Below are 24,725 nucleotides of genomic sequence, written 5' to 3' on the forward strand. Positions count from 1 at the left end.
TTTAAACCGGCCCTGACTATGGACTTTAAGTCGCCGGTCTATTTTGGATTGCGCCATTCGAATCATGCGCTTATCAATCATTGTATTATTGCCCTTATTGGATACGGCGATGTAAGCCGGCAGTATGAGCCAATTTCTACAGGTATATTTTTCTGGTTATATAAATATGCGAGGTTGGATAACCCGCCCTGGCTTTGACGTTAAGTCGCCAGGGCATATGTTGTTTAAACTCTGTGCAGGATTTGCAGAAATATGACTTATATAAATGATTAAGTTCAAGGTCATTATCAAAATTGATGCTTCAAAATGATTCTGTTCTGGATTTTCTCAAAGGCTATAAGCCGCCGGGTTATGAAATTCCGGCTTACAATGAATGCGCATTAAGTCGCCATCGGCTAAGAGCCGCCGAGTATTTGAACTTCGGATCTACTTGTCAACCGACAAGGTATTCAAAATTCTAATAGCCAAAACTTGGCTGGATTTTCATGATGATATTGAATGATTGAGGTTTTTCATACCGGATTATATTATTCAAATCTTGAATAGCCAACATGGCTGGATTTTTATTATGGTTATCAATATTATGATGGAGGTCTTTAAAGTCTCTTCAGCGCAATGGCTATTATTTTATCAATGGATATGACTTATTCTAAAATAGATGGAATAGTCCCGAGTCGCTGCAGGCTTACGACCCGGCATTTGGGGGCTACATTATTCAAGTTGAGATTACATCAAATATGCAAGTCTCATGTCGCTGCAAGCATGCACCATGACACTTGGGGGCTAATGCATAATCATTCTTTGCTCACCTTATTGAAAGACCCGACTCATCACATTATAATGAGCCGGCCCTTGGGGGCTACCAATTGCTCTTGTCAAAATTCAAGGTATACAAGTTTTAATCCATTATATTGAAAGATTCATTACTCAAGTTGGTAAAGCACAAAGCTCTTAACCTGGTGGACGTGGGTTCAAGCCCCGTGATGAGAGTTACATCATATGATGTTATTTTCAATGAAGTATACATAAAGTCCCTGCTCAATATTATCTTACTGAGCCGGCCCTTGGGGGCTACACATTGCTGTTCAAATTTACATGATCATATTTATAAAGTCCCTGCTCATTATTGCATAATGACCCGGCCCTTGGGGGCTACACTGGTTGAAGTTTTTGAGCATCAGGCAATTACAAGTCCCAGGTTGCTGCATGCATGACAACCCGGCACTTGGGGGCTACATAATATGGAATATTCAGTTTTTACTAGTGACTGGGATGAACAACATGGATTTCTTCAAAGTGGCAGTAATTATATGGAAGCAAGTCTTAAGCCATCACTTTGTTCTGCTCAAGACTTGGGGGCTACAAGTATTATATTATTATCGAAGAAATATTTTGAAATTCTCTGTTTTGAGCAAACCAGATTGACCCGGCGTCACCAATCATTATGACCCTGTGTCTGCAACCCGGCGTCATCAATAATCTTGAACCGGTATTGGCAACAATCATGAACCAGCGTTGGCAACAATCATAAACCGGCGTTGGCAACAATCATGACACGGAATTATCAGCTTTTATAACCCGACAATGGTGGTAATCATAAACCGGCAAGTTTTACATCTTCAAGCCGGCTGGATATCAGTTGAATATTTCAGAGACTAATATTTTTGTCAAGTCAGAGCATTGAAGGCTGACTCAAATGGATTATTTCTTATAATATTTCTCTACAAGAAGCCAATATCAGCCAATGGGTTATGAAGCTGATCTATTGACCCGGATTTTTCAGAAGAAGTGCCTGGATTTTTTGCATTGGTAATATTTGAACACATCTGCTAAAGGAGATTTGCTAGGAGATCATGAATGCGCAGCAAGGAGGAAATGACAAGGACTTAAGGATGTTCAGGTGCCGGTTTACAGGAATTCTTAACCTGGAGCACAACCTGTCAAATTTGTTCTTGTGTTTATTTTGCAGCATAAGTTTACCATGGATAAATCCAAGCTAAACTGGGGGCTAATGTCGGGGATATACCCCGCGGTATGAACCGGCCGGAGATATGACCCGGCCGGACTTGGCGGTTTACTTGAGACCCGGTTTACACCGGGCGATTCACTAGCGACCCGCTCTGACCAGACGGTTTACAAGCAATCTGCCTGAACATTATGACTCACCGGTAACCCGGTGACGGGACAAACGGATGACAAGGCCCAAGGCCCAGAGGGCCGGTTTACATTAACGGTGGGCCGGTTTACGAGGAAAGGCATAAGGAGGTTTCCCTTAAGGGGGCAGACTAGGACTCCACTTGTAATAGATTAATCCTAGTCCTACTAGGACTAGTCATGTAACCCGCCCCTTCAACTTATATAAGGAGGGGCAGGGCTCCCCAAAGAAGGACAAGCAAGAAGAAACAATCTCTAGGGCTAGACACCAAGAGCCGGTTCACCGGCGACTCTCTCTGGATGATAATGAGACCTAGACTCAAACAGCATGTAGGGCTATTACCGGACGGTGTTTCCCGGGGCCCGAAGCTGTCTAAATCCTTGTCTTGTGTTGCGTCTCTCGATTCCGCTCAACCCCTCTCAAGCTACCACATAGATGCGTTGGCCTCACGACTAAGTCCTCACGCTAGGACATCTGCCGTGACAAATCCACGACTAGACCCCCAAAGTTTCTATCGGAGAAAAGGTAATAAAAACGTGCATCAACCCCTATGCAAAGATTACCCCAATATCATCGCGGGAATCCGCAAGTTGAGTGCCATAACGTATATCAAGTGAATCAATACGATACCTCATTGTCACCTCAAGTATTCATACCGCAAGACATACATCGTGTGTTCCAAAATCTGAACATTCAATCCGACATGACAAAACTTCAAAGGATAAAGATTCAATTCATCACAATAAGAGTAGTATAGGGGGGAGAAACATCATATGATCCATCTATGTTAACAAAGCCCATGATATAGATCACGAGAGAGAGATTAAACACATAGCTACTGGTACAAACCCTCAGCCCCGAGGGTGCACTACTCCCTCCTCATCGTGGTGGCCACCGGGATGATGAAGATGGCCACCGGAGATGATTCCCCCCTCCGGCAGGGTGCCGGAACGGTGTCTAGATTGGTTTTCGGTGTCTACAGAGCCTTGCGGCGGCGGAACTTCTGATCTACGTTAACCCCGAAGGGTTTCGGAATATTTGGGAAATTATAGTGTAAAGAGGGGGTGCGGGAGGCCACCGAGGTGGGTACAACCCACCTGGGCGCGTCAGGGGGCCTGGCGCACCCTGGTGGGTTGTGCCCCCCTCGAGGCACCCCCAGGTGCTGCTCTGGCCCATCGGGAGTCTTCTGGCCCTTAAAAAACCCATAAAAAGTTTTGCGGTGTTTGGACTCCGTTTAATATTGATTTCCTGCGATGTAAAAAACAAGCAAAAAATAGCAACTGGCACTTGGCACTGGGTCAATAGGTTAGTCCCAAAAAATGATATAAAGTTGCTATAAAATGATTATAAAACATCCAAGAATGATAAAATAACAGCATGAATACTTCATAAATTATAGATACGTTGAAGACGTATCAGCATCCCCAAGCTTAATTCCTACTCGTCCTCGAGTAGGTAAATGATAAAAGAAATAATTTATGAAGTGTGAATGCTAGCAAAGTGCACAAGTTTGATCAATGATAATTTCAATCACTTTTCCTAGCATTATAACAGCATTTCTTTCTCATAAAACTTCTCATGTTATAGTGGCAACCAATTCACATGTTAAGGTTCAAACAATGAATTCTCATGAAACCCAACAACCTATGTTCTTAGTCACCAAGTAATTGCAATTCAACTTATTCAATAGAGTTTAAGTAAGAGCTCCACATACTCAACCATCATGTAGTCTTCTATGATTGCTAACACTCACCGCGTACACATGAGCAAAACGTTTCATCCGGACACATAGAAAGATAGGGGCTTATTGTTTTGCCTCCCAACATATTCACCTCAAGGGTGATGTCAACAATAATAACTCATGCTACCCATATTCAACTGGACATATGTGCCTAGATCTTTCCTCACCACATGATGCCTGCCAAAAGAGTAAAATAAAAAGGAATAGAGAGAAAAACTCTGACTCTTTGCATAAAAGTAAATACTCAAAAGTAAAAGATAGGCCCTTCGTAGAGGGAAGCAAAGGTTGCCATGCGCTTATTTGTTTGTATGCTCAACCCTTTAGTGCAAAAGAACGTCACTTTATATTGCCCCTTGTGATAGCAACCTTTATTATGAAGTCTGTCGCTTTTATTACTTTACCATCACAAGTTCGTACAACGCTCAATTTTCTCTTACACTAAATGATGTTACACTTTTAGAAGCAATTTTTATTGCTTTATTGCACCGATGACAACTTACTTGAAGGATCTTGCTCAATCCATAGGTAGGTATGTTGGACTCTTGAAAATAAGTTTTGGGTTTAAGGGCTTTTGGATGCACAAGTAGTATCTCTACTTGGTGCGAAATTTTTGGCTAGCAAAGATGGGGGCAAGCACCACATGTTGAAGGATCCATGACAATATAACTTCTATGTGAATATGAACAAACATAAATCATTACGTTGTCTTCCTTGTCCAACGTCAACAATTTTGGCATATAATATTTTGATGGGGGCTCACAATCACAAAAGATTTCCAAGATAGTGTATTTGCATGTGAAAGTTCTCTTCCTTATACTAATTATTCGTGAATTGCTTGTATGACCAATATTGTGATTGTCAAGCCTCAAAAGATTTCACTTTCTAAACCCAATGTGAAGCTACCACTAGGCATGACTAGTCGTCAACCCGTGCGTCCGCACGGGCTAGCTTTTTTTTTGAATTAATATCTTTAAATATGTAAGTATCATGACTATATCTTACATTGAGCATGTGTTTTTGAAAGTTATATTGAAAAAATCAAATATTGTTTGGTCACCAGTAGGACGAAATAGGTTAAGGTTCACAAATGAGTTCAAAATTAGATGATTTAGTTTTGGATAGGGACATAGTTCTATAGGTGCATCTAGGGCCAATGTTTTTATGTATATATTAGTAATACTACATAAACTACTCCCTCTATCCATATATATAGGGTCTAATACATTTTTTGAGTTTACATTGACCACGTGTTAGAATAATTATATATGGCATGCATGTTAGACAAAGCATATCATCAAATTTGCATGTGGAAGGAGTTTGTAATGATATATATTTATATCATACATCTCATATATTATTAATCTTATCAATGGTCAAATGCAACTTTAAAAAACATATAGGCCCTTTATATATGGATGGAGGGAGTATATATAATTTGAAGTTTTATTTTGACCTAGCAAATCAAAACAACATTTTTAACTGGTGACAAAGATAACTATAGTTTGACTACACACTTCAGAATGTCATTCTGGGTTGAAGCTAATCGTATAGGGTTCGATGCAATTTTATTCTATTGATACATACACGAACCACTTTTACTCTATCGATACATACATGAACCACCGCAGCAAACCTATATGGCAATATGCATGAGGTCTAGCACTTAAAAAATTTAGTATGATTTTCTTGCGCCACTTATGTCTCGAAGAATATTTTATATTGAAGAACATCTTTTTATTATAATTAAATTCGAAAAAATGAAATAAGCAGACATGAGTTGAAGAAGCCTTGAAGTTGCAGTACTCAATATCATGTAAAGAAACTGGACATCTTTGGTCACATCAGTAGTAGTACATCTCAGAATCTATCCCTCGTTATAAGCACTACAAAGTATGATAGTTATAAAATATGACAGATAGTCAAGACGCAAAATTCCTGCTGGCTTGTTCTAGATCTGTAGTAATTTTTTGTAATAGTGTAAACTCACATGAGACAGACTGAGCTGTGGCCCATGCCAATTTCTTACCAAGTAACCTAATCTGTTGTAGATGTGGTTCTCCACAGCATGTAGAGTTTCTTGTTTGCGAAGAATGAACTGGTTTGCAATAGAAATAGAACCAAAAACCCGTTACTGAATACTGGATTGATGTGGAAAAATGTAATCTAATACTTTTATCGAAACCTGCCTACAAATGTGGTGGCAGGTTACAAAAGCTTCTGTGTACAACAACAAAGCAGTAGAAGCTAGATATGTGACCTCTTAGTTCCACATGGAACAGAAACATATAATATTAGATGAGTGGCAGCAAGCAGACTTCTCATCTATGTACAGAACAGTGAAGTGGGCACTGCTAGTTAGAAGGCGCTCCATTTGCTCCATTGCTCCACTTACCAGGCTTTCCATAAGCTAGATATTTATGCAATATACCACAGGCTAAGCTTGTGGTTAGTTGATATCTATTGGTTTGCTGTAAGAAAAATAGGAGGGAGGCGTGGATTATGATGGCTTCTAGCAGAAATTGTATGGTTAAATATTGTACCCAACATGTGGTTTCTACATTCCTTCATCATCAATGACTAAGATAGCAAAGCAACAATCACTGGAAATGAGATTAAGATTTATGGAGCTAGGTGATGGCCCTACGCGTTGTATTATGCCTGATGTGACTGCAGTTGCCAGAATTTTGCTAGTCAGCTCATAGATGTTGACAAAAAGTCCTAAGAGTAAGGCAACTTCAGACCATACTTCCATGGCATGAGAAACGATACCATTCATTTCTTTACAGTGAATGAGTTTGCTACACGTAGTGTACCACCTGAATAAGAAAATTGACGTAAGAGCCCCACTTTTGTCACCCTCTATATGGTACTCAAGCTAATATTCTTCTGAATATGATGATAATTTTCTCACCCTCGAGATCTTTCATGAAAAAAATATTTTAAAAAATCATGACTTAAAGTTGTTTTTGCATAATAGTGAAAAATACAGTGCCTATTCCTGCAAACAAATGAAATCATTAGTTTGTGATTTGTTTTTTTTAACAATTGTTAGCTCTTATGGAGCAAAGGCATTACTGGAGTGAAGTTTTTGGTCTTGCTTGACTATTAGACTAACATATGTACGGAGGATGATCTACAGTAGGCAATAATCTGTGTGCAGAAAAATACATGGTATTTAAGCTAACTTTCACTAAACCTGGTGAATCATATATTTGTCTTAGATAGTGTCTTTTATACATGTACATGTGCAATCAACAGTTGGAAAGTAGGAAGCTTCAGTTTTCTGGTGTTGCCTGGTTCTCCCTATGAACCTAAGAGGGTGTTTTAATGGGTTGGACATTTGCACATTTGAAAACTGCTCCATAAATATTGGCAATGGTGGCCAAGCAAAGAGCCACTTAGGTTGTCTTGATCATTTAAAATCCATCAGAAATCCGACTTGCTTGAGCCTTGTGGACACCATGGCTTCCCCTGTTTAGAAATATCGACTAATCATAATGAACTAATGATCGCCTACCTAAAAAAATATGATGTTCGAGCCAAAAAGGTTCTCCTCATTAGCTTAACATCCATATTTAAAATTTGGACCTTCTGGATTATGATGGAAAACAGGGGTTTGCATGTTCCTAAGTACCAACTAATCATATGAATTAATGATCACATACCTAACAGAAAAGGCATAAATCACATATTGGCTTGATATTTCGGGCGTCCCTCATATTGGCGTGATATTTCGGGCGTTCCAATTGCGTGAACACATAGAGGGCTGCAGCTCAAAGTTGACCTCCCCGATCGTCTGTATAACTTAGCTGCTAGAAAAAGGCACACAAAATTGTAAGCATAAATAGATTTTTCTCAGTTCTATCCAATGCCAATAAAAACTTAAGGACAGCTTGCATGAACCACATGCGACTAAACCACACATAATAGAGCATCTTCATTGTCACGACCCGGATTTGACAAAAATCCAAGTCTCTGTGTTTACTATGCTATCCCTGGATCGTAGCTAGCACACACAGTAACAAGAATGAATATCATTAAAACATATATCATTTTACTACAACGGCAGATCCAGAATTAAGCAAATACATACCATTAGCACAGCTCAATGCTGGCACATAATACAGCGGAATTATACGTAGTCGCTAAGTTAGGGCTCCATCAATGCCACTGGGATCGTTGAGTGTAGACCATAACCCTATTGTCTCTTAATCTGTTGAGATCTGCACATGACAGGTGCAGGTGAGTACGTGGAATGTACTCGCAAGTTGCAAAGAAAAGTTTAACAGAATATATATGCAAGGTAAGTATTGGTGGAGGTTTCCTTTGCATAAAGCCAGTTTTCTCCTATACTAAATTTTGTAAACTTCTTTTGAAATAAAAATAGTTTTTAGTATAAAGTAGGAGTGAGACACTTGGATATACGCACCAGTGCTCATTCTCCAAAATTAGTTAAAACATCCCGGTTGAAGTGAAACACAATCACTGTGCTCAATCCTCAACTTAAACCCTTAAAATAGATTTTTAGAAAAGAGAGGGGAGATTCTTCTTCAGTCCAAGTCTTCAGTTGCTCAAAATTGCCCGTAACCGGGGGCACGGCTAATCGATTAGGTTGAACCCTCCGCAGAGGTCGTACACGTTCCCCACATGACACAATCAACCCTTTATGTCGTGACACCACTTTGGGTGTGTGACCGGGAGGAGATTGTGACGAAGCCTTTTCAAATGGCCCCCTTTACTTAGTTCTAGCACGACCCGCTCCCTTGGCTATTAAGACCCCTCTTCGATGACCGTACCTGAATAAAGGGTTTCCCGATAAGGAAAAGCTAAGCCAGAGCCATAATAGCATGTGGCTGTACTTGAAGCTACATCAAACTGTACTTGGAAGATCTCGGTCCCCTGGACGGTGGTCCCCACCAAAAACCTGTGTGCAAGACCCCAGTCGGGCGCATTCACTGCAAGACCCCGATGGGCGCAATCACTTGTAGACGCTCCCGTCATACCATTCCGCCCAGGGAGTAGAAGTAGAATAACATATAATTTTTGTTTTTCAAAATTTTTTACAAAACGTTGCCCAAAAGAAGGCAAGTTTATTTGTTTAAAAACTTGTTTGATTTTCAACCCACCCATTTGTGCAAGCGCGGCCAAGCATGGTAGTAAGTTTTGATTCTGTGGCTGTAGCTAGTAAAAATACTTGCAAACTTTTATAAAACATGCATAACATTAAAGTACTAAGGATTATGCATAATATGAAAACATAGGTCAAAGCATGATCAATTTGCAACTTGCCTGATTCTTGAAGTTGATATATTCTACTCCGAGTCGTCTCTCCTTCACCTGATATATCTAACGATACAAGAAGATAATTCAACACACAACAATTGCAAATTAAGATCCAAATAAAAGATACAAATTCACAATACAAATTATTTAGTTTTTACTATTACTAAGCTAGTTACTATGACGTGGTAGGGTTGAGATAGGACCAAGTTGGCTTGATTGAAAATATGTCATATATCATATTCCGGGGTCGGATCAAATTGGTACAAAGTGAAGATCATGGTTTGATAGAATGAGGGTTGTGAGGCAAGATTCTACGATAATTTCATAATGGGTTGTTCGGAATATTTGACTTGGTTAAACGGAAGTGGGTATGGCATGCGTTTCAAGATAAATAATTAAATTTGTAATCTTGTAACTCCAAAGTTTTGTGGTGATACAAAGTGATCAAAGAGGTTCCCTAGGGATCAATTTAAGAGACTTAACCTATAGAAAAATTTCATTTTAACGAAGTTATTAAACGATCATCAAAGAAGGTCAAACTAAGATGTTGATGTTAAAACATCAACTAAACATTGCTAAAAATTTATGCAATGAGTTCTAACAGAAAGTTCAGGTCCAAAGGTCCAACTTTCTTATATATAACATTTTTATAAGATTTACAGAATAAAAGATATAGCAAAAATACTCAAATTACCATTTAAATCAAAACTAAATTTTAATTTGTCCAAAAGTTATATTATATATTTTTATAATAAACTAGAGGTGCCAACGAATCAGGGGATATCTTATTTGTTAAAATCGGACATAATTTCCGAACTTTGGATATATTTTTTTGAAAAAAATTACGGAATTTACAGGAGGCTTGCCGGAGTTGGTCGCTGGTGACGAAGAAGTCGGTGGCTCGGGCGTGCTCCGGCGAGTACGAGGGGTGGATGGTGAAGCTCACGACGAAGAGAAGAAGGTGATGTCTTCGGAGACGACCAATTCGTCCTCGGAAGGCCGTGTGAACCCGCTGGAGTTAGCCGGAGTTTCTTGTTGGATGTGATCGTCGCCGTTTGTGAGCTCCCGCTGCGGATTGGAGAGGTTTAAGTGGTCAGGGAGGTTCGCACAAGCAAGACTCATCCGAAGGAATAAGTGGAGGGACGAGTGGCTTACCAGAGGCCGTACTAGCTTCGTCGCAAGCGGTCAGCTGAGGGCGAACTCCGGCGAGCAATTGCCCATGGAGGAAGGCGAGACAGGGAGGGGTTTCGGGTGTGAAGAGGTAGTGATTCGAGGTGCTCCTGAGGTGCCTACTTATAGGTGCTAGGGATGCCGATTCGGTGAGATCCAAGGCGAGTTATATTCCCCCATTAATGGTGCGAGTGGAGGAGTTTCCAGGCAATTAACACATCTAAATTAGGTTTCAATTCCCTGAATGGATCCGACGTTTCGTGGAGAATAAATTATGTGTTGAAGACAAATTGAAACGGTGAAAGATTGATGGAGCAAGAGAAGAAAATGGCAGCCATGTTTTCCGTTCTGTGTGTGTATGTTTATGTGCCTGTACGAGAGCTCTAGGTGGAAGACGAGCCGCTGGGCTCGGCCTTAGATGGGCTATAGATGTAGTTTTTTTTTAAATACCTTTGTTGCGCAGAAAAACTTTGAATGGACAAAAATAAATGTTCACATACACCTAATTATAATTTGGTACCTACAAAATATAGTTTCAGATTTTAATAAAATTATTTGTTTACACAAACTACAATACATTCTTTATGGACATAATTAAATTACACAAAAAAATATATATCAATTTTTGGGTTTTGCAATTCACAAAAGAATAATTGCGCCGTATTAAATATTTCCAAATATATTTTTGGAGAAGTCACATTATCTCCTCTCATTAAATTTATTTGAATAATTTGGAAATATTTAAATGGCACAAAAACTCCAAATAAGATGGAACTCACAATTCAAAGTACTTTTAAATGAAATATTCGTCCACCACGTTTGAGAAAGTCATTTGATTCTCACTCCATAATATTGGATATGGTTTCAAAAATATTCCATCAGAGTCCAAAAGAGAAGAAATCCAAACTCGATTTTTTTGAAACAGTACACAAAAAGGTATTATTTTTTTATTCCCTTGAAAATCATAGCAGCCCACTTAATAATAATAAATATTAACATTCCAAAATTTGGAAGATTTTGGGATGTTACATTCATCCAACGGAGGGCACCAAATCAATTACCTCTAGATAATTGGTGGAGGCGGATGCCATGACCGTGTAGAAGTGGACTCCCAGGGTGAGGTCGTTAGAATGATGCCGTCCAGTCCTGATATGCCACAAAACAAATATTTGGCAACAACAGTAAGGAAATGTAGCACCGTTCTGCTAGAGCACTGCTTAGAAGTATCTGAACAAATCTCAATATTGTAAAATTGGTATAAACTTACACCATGCATGTCTGTACGCAGCCTATCTGCATGCAACTTCTTTGCATCATCTTGCAGATTTATCCATAGAGATAGTTAGCAAAAAAATCAAGTAATAGGATTGTGGGCAACACAAAGTAATCTAGATGTACTTTGAATCTTCACCGAACATTTCAGGTTTGGCTAGCTCGAGCCATATAACTGAAGCATGACACAAAGGACTTTGTTGCTTATCAAATTCAATTTGAATAGAGAAGAAGCTTTACTGTAATTATGATAGTAACCTTACTTTTAGATGCACAGAAAGCACAACCTTTGTGGACCTACATTGAAGGAGAAACAGAGTTTGCGGCTAGATTGGTGGTGAAGGAAGTATTGAGGCAAGAAACGTCATTGTTGAATATTGTCCTGGTATATACTGATTATTGACACCATACTCCGTGCCAAGCTCCCCAGGTTCATGGCAAAAAAATGTAAAAGGATCGTATATTTTCAAGAGTTGGCAATATAAGCTAATATTTTAGGTACCTTTCCATATACTACATATTAGATATATTGTCTTGAAACATGCATGCATAAAAAGACGCAGATGTCATCTTTGGTTTAGAACACACAGTTTAGTAGTACAGCATAAAGAAAATCTGAAATTTAATTAGAACTGAAAGTATATATAAGAAGCAATAACAATATTGTTGGTGATTACTAATCCAAGTCCTATAAAAAACAAATCTCAATGAACTTGTGGGGTAGCCTTAATTATCTGTAGTTGAAGGCATAAAAGTGATGGAGAAAACTATCAAATACATGAGGTTCATATGACTGATCCCATGAGTTCCACAGGAGCCTGAACCCCTGACTGGCGTTGCTGATGAACATCCGGCACAGGGTCTGCATCGATAGTTAAAGCATCTGCCTAATTGGTAAGAAGAAGAAATTCTTCAAACAACACTAATACTATGGCAGACTGAAAGCACAAGTGCTCCCTGGGTCATTTTGGTAATTAATGGCAACATATCTCTTGTTGGACTAACACTTTTACCTAGTATGTTTCAGACAAGTTCAACAATAGAGTGGCATGGACTAAAGGATGTGAAACCCCTTCAAGATGCTAAGGACAAAGGATTGGCTCAAGCTCAAAGCTCAAGACTCTACATTTTTTATTTTAGTGATCCAAGATCACATTGAGTCTATAGGAAAAGCCAATACTATCAAGAGGGGATGAGGTGTTGCTTAATGGCTTGATTGCTCAAAGTGCTTAGTGATATGCTCCAAAGCCCTCAACTACTTTCTCACATCCACATATGACCTAAACCACAAGTCAAACTCGGCCCCACCGATTCTTTCTATCCGGCGCCACCGAGTTCAGATGTCTTAGCCACTGCCACAAACCCTAGGCAAATCGGTCTCACCGATAGGGATCTCGGTCTCGCCGAGATGGGATTGTAATCTCTCTGTGTATGTCCATTACCAAAATCGGTCTCACCGAGTTTGAGCAATCGGTACTACCGAGATTACAATGCAAACTCTCTGGTTAACTTATTACCAAAATCGGTCCCACCGAGTTTGTGTAATCGGTCCTACCGAGTTTGCCTGACCAACTCTCTGGTTAGCTTATTACCAAAATCGGTCCCACCGATTTTGTGTAATCGGTCTCACCGAGATTACGTTATGCCCTAACCCTAATCATATCGGTCCTACCGAGTTGCATGCCGGTCCCACCGAGAATCCTAACGGTCACTAGATTTGCTGAATCGGTCCGACCGAGTTTCTCAATTCGGTCCCACAAAGTTTGGCAAGTTGTGTGTAACGGTTAGATTTTGTGTGGAGGCTATATATACCCCTCCAGCTCATCTTCATTCGTGGAGAGAGCCATCAGAACAAACCTACACTTCCAACTTCTATTTTCTGAGAGAGAACCACCTACTCATGTGTTGAGACCAAGATATTCCATTCCTACCATTTGAATCTTGATCTCTAGCCTTCCCCAACTTGCTTTCCACTCAAATCTTCTTTCCACCAAATCCAAATCCTGTGAGAGAGAGTTGAGTGTTGGGGAGACTATCATTTGAAGCACAAGAGCAAGGAGTTCATCATCAACACACCATTTGTTACTTCTTGGAGAGTGGTGTCTCCTAGATTGGCTAGGTGTCACTTGGGAGCCTCCGACAAGATTGTGGAGTTGAACCAAGGAGTTTGTAAGGGCAAGGAGATCGCCTACTTCGTGAAGATCTACCGCTAGTGAGGCAAGTCCTTCGTGGGCAACGGCCATGGTGGGATAGACAAGGTTGCTTCTTCGTGGACCCTTCGTGGGTGGAGCCCTCCGTGGACTCGCGCAACTGTTACCCTTCGTGGGTTGAAGTCTCCATCAATGTGGATGTATGATAGCACCACCTATCGGAACCACGGCTCAAAAATCTCTGTGTCTCCAAATTGCGTTTGAATCCTCCAATCCCTTCCCTTTACATTCTTGCAAGTTGCATGCTTTACTTTCCGCTGCTCATATACTCCTTGCATGATTGCTTGTTATGTGTTGTGACTGTTAAACTGGTGCCTAAATTCCACTCCAACGTAAAGAAGTCAAAAACTGCAACTTTTTGGTACTTAGTGTCTAATCACCCCCTCTAGACACCTCTTCTCGATCCTTTCAATTGGTATCAGAGCTCTGGTCTCCATTGCTTTGGTTTAAACACCATTGGAGGAAGATGGATGAGTCTACTTTGGGGAGTCTTAGACATAGAGTGCCTATACTTGATGGAGAGTATTTTCATGAGTGAAAAATGAGATGCTTGTGATTTTAAATGAATATCATTTGAACAAGTACCTTGCTAGCCCTTGTGCACCTCATGTTGATCCTATGCATCCTACCCTTGATGAGTCAATTGACATGATTCGCAATCTTAGAACTGTTAATCTTATCACTAGAGGCTTGCCTAGAAACTTGATTGGATGTTTGCCTACTCTTTGTGCCTACACTATATGGAAATTTCTTGAGGAACGTTCTCCAGATTATTCCTTGAAAAATGTGGATGAAATTCTCCATAAGTCTATTGCCTTGAGTAAGATGAATTCCAATAATCCTAAGTTTGGTGATTGTCTATTTGAGCTTACAAACCTTATGCGTGCCAAAGGAGATGTTGGAATTATTAGTGATATTATTTCCGAAGCTATTAAAATTCATAAAAAGGATCATTGTCAAACTCACTCTAACGAATCACCCTCTCTAGGAATTGATCCACCACATGACGATGTTGAACATGGATACTATGACGAGGATGATGATGGTGACTTTGATCTTGATGATGCAATGAGACACTTTGGTCTTATGGCAAATCTTCGGGGATATATGGCAGGAGGAAAGGAATGGGTTCTTGATAGTGGATGTACCGATCACATGACCGGAGATAAAGATATGTTTCGTGAGCTTGCTGAAAATGACGGCCCTCGAAATATGTCACTTTTGGTGATAACTCAAAGGGTAAGGTGGTTGGCCTCGGTAAGGTGGCCATCTCACATGATAGCTCCATACAAAATGTCATGCTCGTTGAATCTCTTGGATACAACTTACTTTCAGTATCTAGACTTGTAGATTTCGGTTTCAATGTCCTATTTACTGAAGTAGATTGCCAAGTGTTTCGTAGAGGTGATCTTTACATTGTTGATTTCACTAAAAAGGTTCAACCTAGAACTTGCTTTATTGCTAAATCCTCTAAAGGCTGGTTATGGCATAAACGATTAGGTCATGTTGGCATGCGAAACCTTGACAAGCTTATTAAAGGAAATCATATCCTTGGCGTTAACGATGTCATATTTGATAAGGATAGACTTTGCAGCGCTTGTCAGGCAGGTAAACAAGTTGGAGGGAGGCATCCCGTGAAGAACATCATGACCACAAGGAGGCCACTCGAGCTACTTCACATGGATCTTTTTGGTCCCAACGCCTACAAAAGTCTCGGTGGAAATTCTTTTGGTTTAGTTATATTTGATGATTTTTCAAGATTTACGTGGGTATTCTTTCTCAATGACAAATCGCAGGTCCAAAAGATCTTCAAAAAGTTCGCTAGGAAGGCCCAAAATCAATTCGAAGTGAAGATCAAGAAGGTTCGCATCGACAATGGAACGGAGTTCAAGAACGCAAATGTGGACACCTTTCTTGACGAAGAAGGGATCTCACATGAGTTCTCGGCTACGTACACACCTCAAAAAAATGGAGTTGTTGAGAGGAAGAACCGGACGCTCATCGAAATGGCGAGAACGATGCTTGATGAGTACAAGACGCCGAAGCATTTTTGGGCGGAAGCGGTTGAGACAGCTTGTCATGCAACAAATCGCTTGTATCTTCACAAGCTACTCGGCAAGACGGCATACGAGCTTCTCACCGGTAACAAACCCCAAGTTGGATACTTTCGAGTATTCGGCTCAAAATGCTACATTCTTGATAAGCATCGTCGTTCTAAATTTGCTCCTAAGTCTCATGAAGGTTTCCTACTTGGTTATGGCTCAAACACTCACACATACCGTGTCTACAACAATTTCACCCGAAAGGTTGAAGAAACGGTAGATGTGAACTTTGATGAATCTAACGGCTCGCAAGTAGAGCAATTGCCAATTGATGTAGGAGACAAAGATCCCTCAGAAGCAATCCAAGACTTGTCTATTGGCAAGATTCGCCCAACGGAGGTGAAGGAGAGCACCTCGTCCGTCCAAGTGGAAGCTTCTACCTCACGACAAGGTGAACCAAGAGTGGATATGGAAGTATCCACAAGTGGGACATACCAAGATGAAGAAAACGAGGAAGTGCACCAAGACGAACGTCGACAACCTCCTTCTCCACAACGACAAGAGAACGACAACGCCAACAATGAAGAAGACCGAGAAGAAGAACGAGATGAAGGAGATGTTCAACCAAGACCCAAGCAAAAGCTTTCACGAGTTCGAGCAAGAATTGCTAAAGACCATCCCGTCGAGCAAATCTACAACGATATCCAAACCGGGAGAATCACTCGCTCTAAAACTCGTTTAGCTAACTTTTGTGAACATTATTCATTCATCTCTAGCATTGAACCTATGAAGGTTGAAGAAGCATTGGAAGATCCGGATTGGATAAACGCTATGCATGAAGAGCTACACAACTTTGAGAGAAATCAAGTTTGGACATTGGTTGAGAAGCCCGACAACAACCACAACATCATCGGTACCAAATGGGTGTTTCGCAACAAGCAAGATGAAGATGGACAAGTAGTTCGCAACAAAGCACGTCTCATCGCCCAAGGCTACACACAAGTCGAAGGTATGGACTACGGTGAGACTTATGCTCCCGTTGCTAGACTTGAGTCCATTCACATCTTACTTGCCTATGCTAATCATCATGATATCACCTTGTACCAAATGGACATTAAAAGTGCTTTTCTAAATGGTGAAATAGAGGAGGAAGTTTATGTTAAGCAACCTCCCGGCTTTGTTAATCCTAAGAAACCTAATCATGTTTACAAACTTCACAAAGCCCTTTATGGTCTTAAACAAGCTCCTAGAGCGTGGTATAAATGCTTGACCAAGTTCCTTATTGAAAAAGGCTTTGAAATTGGAAAAATAGATTCTACACTTTTTACTAAAAGGGTCAACGGAGAACTATTTGTATGCCAAATTTATGTCGATGATATTATATTTGGATCAACTAACCCTCATTTTAGTGAGAAGTTTGGAAAGCTAATGTCGGAGAAGTTTGAGATGTCTATGATGAGTGAACTCAAATTCTTTCTCGGTTTGCAAATCAAGCAAACTAAGGAAGGTACCTTTGTCTCTCAAACGAAGTACACCAAGGACTTATTCAAGAAGTTCAATATGCAAGAATGCAAAGGTATGACTACACCCATGCCTACTAGTGGACATCTTGATTTGACCAAAGATGGTGAACCGGTTGATCAAAAGGTTTATCGCTCTATGATTGGTTCATTGTTATATCTATGTGCTTCACGTCCCGATATCACGCTAAGTGTGTGCATGTGTGCACGATGTCAAGCTGCTCCTAAAGAATGTCATCTTAAGGCTGTGAAAAGGATAGTGAGATGCTTAATCCATACACCAAACTTTGGCATTTGGTATCCAAAGAGAGCCTCTTTCGATCTTGTTGGCTACTCCGACTCGGACTATGCCGGTGAGAAGGTTGATAGAAAGTCCACTTCGGGTACTTGTCAATTTCTTGGTAGATCTCTTGTGTCTTGGTCTTCCAAGAAACAAAACTCGGTATCCTTATCCACCGCCGAAGCGGAATACATTGCCGCTGGTTCATGTTGTGCTCAATTACTTTGGATGACCCAAACTCTTAAAGATTATGGGATATATGTGAAACATGTTCCATTACTTTGTGACAATGAGAGTGCTATCAAGATTGCTCATAATCCCGTGCAACACTCTCGAACTAAGCATATTGAAGTTCGTCATCATTTCATTCAAGATCATGTTGCCAAAGGGGACATTAATCTTAAGCATGTTCGCACCGAAAAGCAATTAGCTGATATATTCACTAAACAACTTGACGAGAAAGTGTTTTGCAGGTTAAGGGGTGAATTGAACATCATTGATGCTTCAAACTTGGAGTAGGAACTCCATTGGATACATGCAAGACATGAGCTTATGACTAATCCTTGATATTTCTCTTATGATGATAATGTTATGTCTTGGATATATTTGCACCTTGCATGTTATCTAATCCATGTAGGAACTTGGATGAATCTAAGTCTATGAGATTGCAACTCACTCACATCTTGAGCAATCTCTACATCGCCAAGTCTCTACACAACGGTGGCTGAAGCCAAGGAAGCATGAAACCATTCAAACATATCCTTTGGAAAATTCTATGTTGAATTTCATGATTGTCATTTTGGATACACAAGTGCTCTTCCTTGCAAAAACTAACCCATGTAGGTAGATGAACTCAAATTCCAAGTGGTGCTCCCAACTCTTGATGAGCTACATCAACCTTGAGCAACCCACACAAGTTCAACTACATGATCACAATCAACACCACCACCCAAGGTATGTTATTCCATCTTAGAGAAGCTTTAATCCAAGTCATGAGTTAGAGGAACTCGATAAGATGTGAATACATCAAGATGATTAACCCCATTCTGAGCTTAAACTATGAGTATGACCTATGATCAAGTGAACTCATTTGACTCCTAAGTCAATATACTCTAACATAGTTGACTTTGTCGCCGACCAATTCTAGATGAAGTTCTCTTGTGTTCTTTTCTGTGCTCTTGCATTTCTCTCTTGCATATCTGTTCGCCCTTTCAAAAAAAACTTCATCTAGATTTCTTTTCTATTTGTTCTGCATTCCCCGCATCCAATTCTTTGCAAATCTTTCAGTTAATTCCTTGCAAATCCTTGTGAGATCATACTTGTCTAAGTGAGCTGAGGTGACAAGTGTTTTCTCTGTGATGAACTCAGTCACACCGGTCTCTTGTTTTTGGTCTAACCGAATTCTTTCGGTGCAACCGAAGCATACCACTCGGTGCCACCGATTTCACTACAAGAAAGGCATTTTGCCATTTATTCCTGCATTACTTCTGATCCAGCTCCACTCAATGAATCTTGTCCTCTACAAGCATCACATTTACCTTAGTGCTTTGTGCTGTGACTCAAGGACCAAACCCATTCATGACAAATTCCAGAAGGCCCTTCTTGGAAATTGATGTCAAAGGGGGAGAGAGAGATCACATCAAAGCTTAATCATATCTCTAGGGGGAGAGAACACTCAAGGAGAGAGTAATCTTCAAGGATCCCAGATGCTTTGTGTTCAAGAGGAGAGATGCCACATGTCTTCTTGAGGGGAAAGACATGTTCATATGTGCTCATTTGCAATTAGCTCTGTTTATTTGTTTCCTTGAGCTCTGATTTTCTGTTTGAGCTCTGATCTTCTGTTCCCTATCTTCTCCCAGTATCCCATGCTAGATTCAGGGGGAGCAAGACTTCTAAGGGAAAGAATCCTTAAATTCATTGCACATCTTTACCTTTCGGGACATGTCTAAAATCCAATGTGGTACTCAGTACTCATTCTCTACATGTCATCCCAGTCTTGGTACTCTGGTGGTTTCTTGTATTTGCTCTGGCTAGTAGGTGTATCTGTGTTATCTAACCTTGTTTACGCAGGTTCATTCCATCCTAAGCCAACTCAAGACCACAAGGTAAGTATATGCATCACAGTCATGTGTATGAGGAATTCTTGCTGATGTATATACTGTTTGCAAGAAGGACTCATAAGCATGAAGGTACATTCACATCTTTTGCTCTGATGCATATAGCCAAGATACATGTAACACATTGCCTACTCTATCATGGTTATGCTCTCACATGCTTCTATATTCCATATTCACATGATTGCATACATGTAGGGGGAGCATATGCATGTTACATGTCTTTCCAAAGCTTTACTTGCTATTCTCTATATCTTTATCTAAAGCTTTGATGTATGTTGTCATCAATTACCAAAAAGGGGGAGATTGAAAGCACAAGTGCTCCCTGGGTGATTTTGGTAATTAATGGCAACATATCTCTTGTTGGACTAACACTTTTACCTAGTATGTTTTAGACAAGTTCAACAATAGAGTGGTATGGACTAAAGGATGTGAGACCCCTTCAAGATGCTAAGGACAAAGGATTGGCTCAAGCTCAAAGCTCAAGACTCTACATTCTTTATTTTAGTGATCCAAGATCACATTGAGTCTATAGGAAAAGCCAATCCATCAAGAGGGGATGAGGTGTTGCTTAATGGCTTGCTCGCTCAAAGTGCTTAGTGATATGCTCCAAAGCCCTCAACTACTTTCTCACATCCACATATGACCTAAACCATAAGTCAAACTCGGCCCCACCGATTCTTTCTATCCGGCGCCACCGAGTTCAGATGTCTTAGCCACTGCCACAAACCCTAGGCAAATCGGTCTCACCGATAGGGATCTCGGTCTCACCGAGATGGGATTGTAATCTCTCTGTGTATGTCCATTACCAAAATCTGTCTCACCGAGTTTGAGCAATCGGTACTACCGAGATTACAATGCAAACTCTCTGGTTAACTTATTACCAAAATCGGTCCCACCGAGTTTGTGTAATCGGTCCTACCGAGTTTGCCTGACCAACTCTCTGGTTAGCTTATTACCAAAATCGGTCCCACCGAGTTTGTGTAATCGGTCTCACCGAGATTACGTTATGCCCTAACCCTAACCATATCGGTCCTACCGAGTTGCATGTCGGTCCCACCGAAAATCCTAACGGTCACTAGATTTGCTGAATCGGTCCAACCGAGTTTCTCAATTCGGTCCCACTGAGTTTGGCAAGTTGTGTGTAACGGTTAGATTTTGTGTGGAGGCTATATATACCCCTCCAGCTCCTCTTCATTCGTGGAGAGAGCCATCAGAACAAACCTACACTTCCAACTTATATTTTCTGAGAGAGAACCACCTACTCATGTGTTGAGACCAAGATATTCCATTCCTACCATTTGAATCTTGATCTCTAGCCTTCCCCAAGTTGCTTTCCACTCAAATCTTCTTTCCACCAAATCCAAATCCTGTGAGAGAGAGTTGAGTGTTGGGAAGACTATCATTTGAAGCACAAGAGCAAGGAGTTCATCATCAACACACCATTTGTTACTTCTTGGAGAGTGGTGTCTCCTAGATTGGCTAGGTGTCACTTGGGAGCCTCCGACAAGATTGTGGAGTTGAACCAAGGAGTCTGTAAGGGCAAGGAGATCGCCTACTTCGTGAAGATCTACCGCTAGTGAGGCAAGTCCTTCGTGGGCGACGGCCATGGTGGGATAGACAAGGTTGCTTCTTCGTGGACCCTTCGTGGGTGGAGCCCTCCGTGGACTCGCGCAACCGTTACCCTTCGTGGGTTGAAGTCTCCATCAACATGGATGTACGATAGCACCACCTATCGGAACCACGGCTCAAAAATCTCCGTGTCTCCAAATTGCGTTTGAATCCTCCAATCCCTTCCCTTTACATTCTTGCAAGTTGCATGCTTTACTTTCCGCTACTCATATACTCCTTGCATGCTTGCTTGTTATGTGTTGTGACTGTTAAACTTGTGCCTAAATTCCACTCCAACGTAAAGAAGTCAAAAACTGCAACTTTTTGGTACTCAGTGTCTAATCACCCCCCCTCTAGACACCTCTTCTCGATCCTTTCACAGACACATCATATTGTGTAATTTCCTTATTAAGAATTCAATGAAGCCTACTTAACATTGCTTATGCCCGACATTCAGATTAGTAAAAATCATGTCAAGTAGCTTTGAATCCGCACAAATGATCACATCCTAAACTGGTCCTCAAAAATCAGGACTGGACATCTACGATCATAGTCATAGGTGCAGTACTATTTCTTCAGTCAATTAACATGCTTTAGCCAAAAGATGATAATCATCCATGTGACCATGTCTCTGCAGCATAAACAAATGAAGTATCAATGATTGTATATAAATACTTGGACGGGGAATGAATTACTCCTTGTGGGAATTAACAGACATTTTCTTGGCAAACAAAGCTCAAGTTCTGCATATTTAACTGTAGAACACTGGGCAATAGGAAACAATGCATTGGATATTATTCATCACCGACAATCCACACGACTATACTATAGTAAGCTAAATAGGAGTTGAGCCAATGAACCATTTCATTAAAACTAACTAAAGCACCAATTATAACAAAATTGCATTGTCCTCTATTAAGTTCAATCCAGTTGACCACTCTTGACTATTAGTCCTAACTGAAGCGCCTGTTAACAAATTAACTAAACCACCATGATTCGAAAAAACAAAACTACCTAAATCACCATTGCAAAGCCAAAGGATAGCAGTATCGACCCAGTTCCTTGCCAAACCCAAGTTCGTGTGTGCAGGAGAGGAGATTCTGCCCACTAACATGGCCATCCAGTGGCACTCTACCTAGCACATCCGCCAATCCATTCCACCCACATTCCATGAGATAACTTCAGAGCAGAAAATTACCTTGCTGGGTAGCCACTTAGAACACGGCCGAATTTTCTACAGGGAGCGCGATCTTCTCTGAATACTTTCGCGCCTCGGTGGTCCCAAGTGTGGAGGGGCACAATAGGACACCATTATTGTCGCCTATAAGCATCATCTCAAGAGAGGAGTAACTGGGGACGTGACATACGATGGAGAGGAGGAACATGAGGTGGGCACAGATCGATGAACGGGACGCAGTCGGCCTTAGCCCTGTTCCCTCCACCGGTCGCGTCGCCACACGCCACCGGAAGCATCCGCTGCCATGTGAAGGTCCAGGAGAGAGGACCAGGAAGAGAGATGGTTCATGGTGGTGGTGGAGGCGGTGGGATGCGACAGAGGCTGGATGTAGTGGATAGCGGTGGACAGTGGCGGCAGATGGGAAATGGACCGACGACAACAGTCAGGAGCAGGGCGGCGGCGCCATCCATGGTAGGGGATGAGTGGGATGGTGGGCTTCGTGAGGTTAGGGATACGGGAGAACGACAACCATGAGGAAAAGGACCATGGACCTCCAAAGCATTTTTTTGCAGAATTAAGCACATAGTTAAGCAAAATTACATGGGTTAATTGGGTTAATCTCCACCATAATAACTCGGTCCCACCAGATCAACGGCTCGTAATTTCTAATTAACGTGGTAATTTTTAGGGAGTCTCTAATTAGTATAGGTATATATATGATTTCAACTTCATGACATCCAGTTTATTCAACAATTTATTCATAGGATATAAATGAAGCACAAGAGTAAATGACAAGCTACTCCAAAAAGATATAAGTGAAGATCATGAGCATAATATTTCTTTCTCTGAAATTAATTTAAGTGAAGCAAGAGAGAATTTCTTCAAAAATACTAAAGCACACCATGCTAAAAAAATATATAAGTGAAGCACTAGAGCAATTCCATAGAAAGAACTTCGTTGATAGGATGTGAGTGCCGCTTACCTAGCCTCCCTGGCAACTATGTGAGGACTCTATTTTATTTAAAAACTTTCAGATCTATGTAATTTATTAAAACAGCAAGCAAAACAAAATAAAATGACATTCCAAGGATAGCACAACTCATGTGAAGAGGCAAAAACTTAGGCTCAACCGATACTAACCGATAATTGTTGAAGAAGAAAGGTGGGATGCCTACCAGGGCATCCCCAAGCCTAGATGCTTGAGACTTCTTGAAATATAATCTTGGGGTGCCTTGGGCATCCCCAAGCTTGAGCTTTTGTGTCTCCTTAATTCCTCTCATATCACGATTTTCCTAAATCTCAAAAACTTCATCCACACAAAACTCAACAGGAACTCGTGAGATAAGTTAGTATAAACCAATGCAAAAACCTTGTCATTCTCTACTGTAGGAAATCACTAAAATTATTATTAAACATTGCATACTAAATGCCTTTGCATATTTAATACTCCTATCCTCAAATAGAATCATTGAACAAGCAAACATATGCAAACAATGCAAACATAACAGCAATCTGCCAAAACAGTACAGTCTATAAAGAATGCAAGAGTATCAATACTTATTCAACTCCAAAAATTAGGAAAGTTTAAAACACTGTAGAAAATTTATCATAGCTTATTTTGCAAAAAATTTAAACATTTTATCACATTCTCACTTTTCTAGGGGATTTTTGGAACAACGGTAAACTTTCTGTTTTGAAACAGCAACATGTAGATTTGCAAAATAAGCATGGCAAAGGCTACACTTGACAATTTTATTGAAATAAAAGATGAAAAACATTATTTTAAATAACAGCAAGCAAATCCTAGTAAAATAATATGACACTCCAAGAAAAACACATATCATGTAATGAATGAAAACATAGCTCCAAGTGAGGTTACCCATAATGTTGGAGACGAAAGAGGGGATGCCTTCCGGTCATCCCCAAGCCTGGTTGCTTCGATCTTCCTTAAATATTACCTTGGGGTGCCTTGGGAATCCTCAAGCTTAGGGTCTTGTCACTCCTTATTCTCCTCATATCGATATCTCACCCAAAACTTGAAAACTTCAATCACACAAAACTTAACGGAACTTCGTGAGATGGGTTAGTATGATAAAGACAAATCATTCACTTTGATACTGTCAAAGACAAGATTCGTAATTGTTCTCACA

General features: G+C 40.5%; 1 long non-coding RNA gene across 1 annotated transcript; it reads right to left on the reverse strand.

The window, feature by feature from the left end:
* Positions 1 to 5,965: 5,965 nt before the first annotated feature.
* LOC120974619 (uncharacterized) lies at positions 5,966 to 8,183 on the reverse strand. The gene is made up of 3 exons (XR_005769970.3): positions 7,990 to 8,183; positions 7,562 to 7,705; positions 5,966 to 7,367 (listed from the first exon to the last, which is right to left on the reverse strand). It is a non-coding gene; the product is annotated as an uncharacterized lncRNA (long non-coding RNA).
* Positions 8,184 to 24,725: the final 16,542 nt, after the last annotated feature.

Source organism: Aegilops tauschii, chromosome 2 (genome assembly GCF_002575655.3).
Source record: "Aegilops tauschii subsp. strangulata cultivar AL8/78 chromosome 2, Aet v6.0, whole genome shotgun sequence".
NCBI lineage: Eukaryota > Viridiplantae > Streptophyta > Magnoliopsida > Poales > Poaceae > Aegilops > Aegilops tauschii.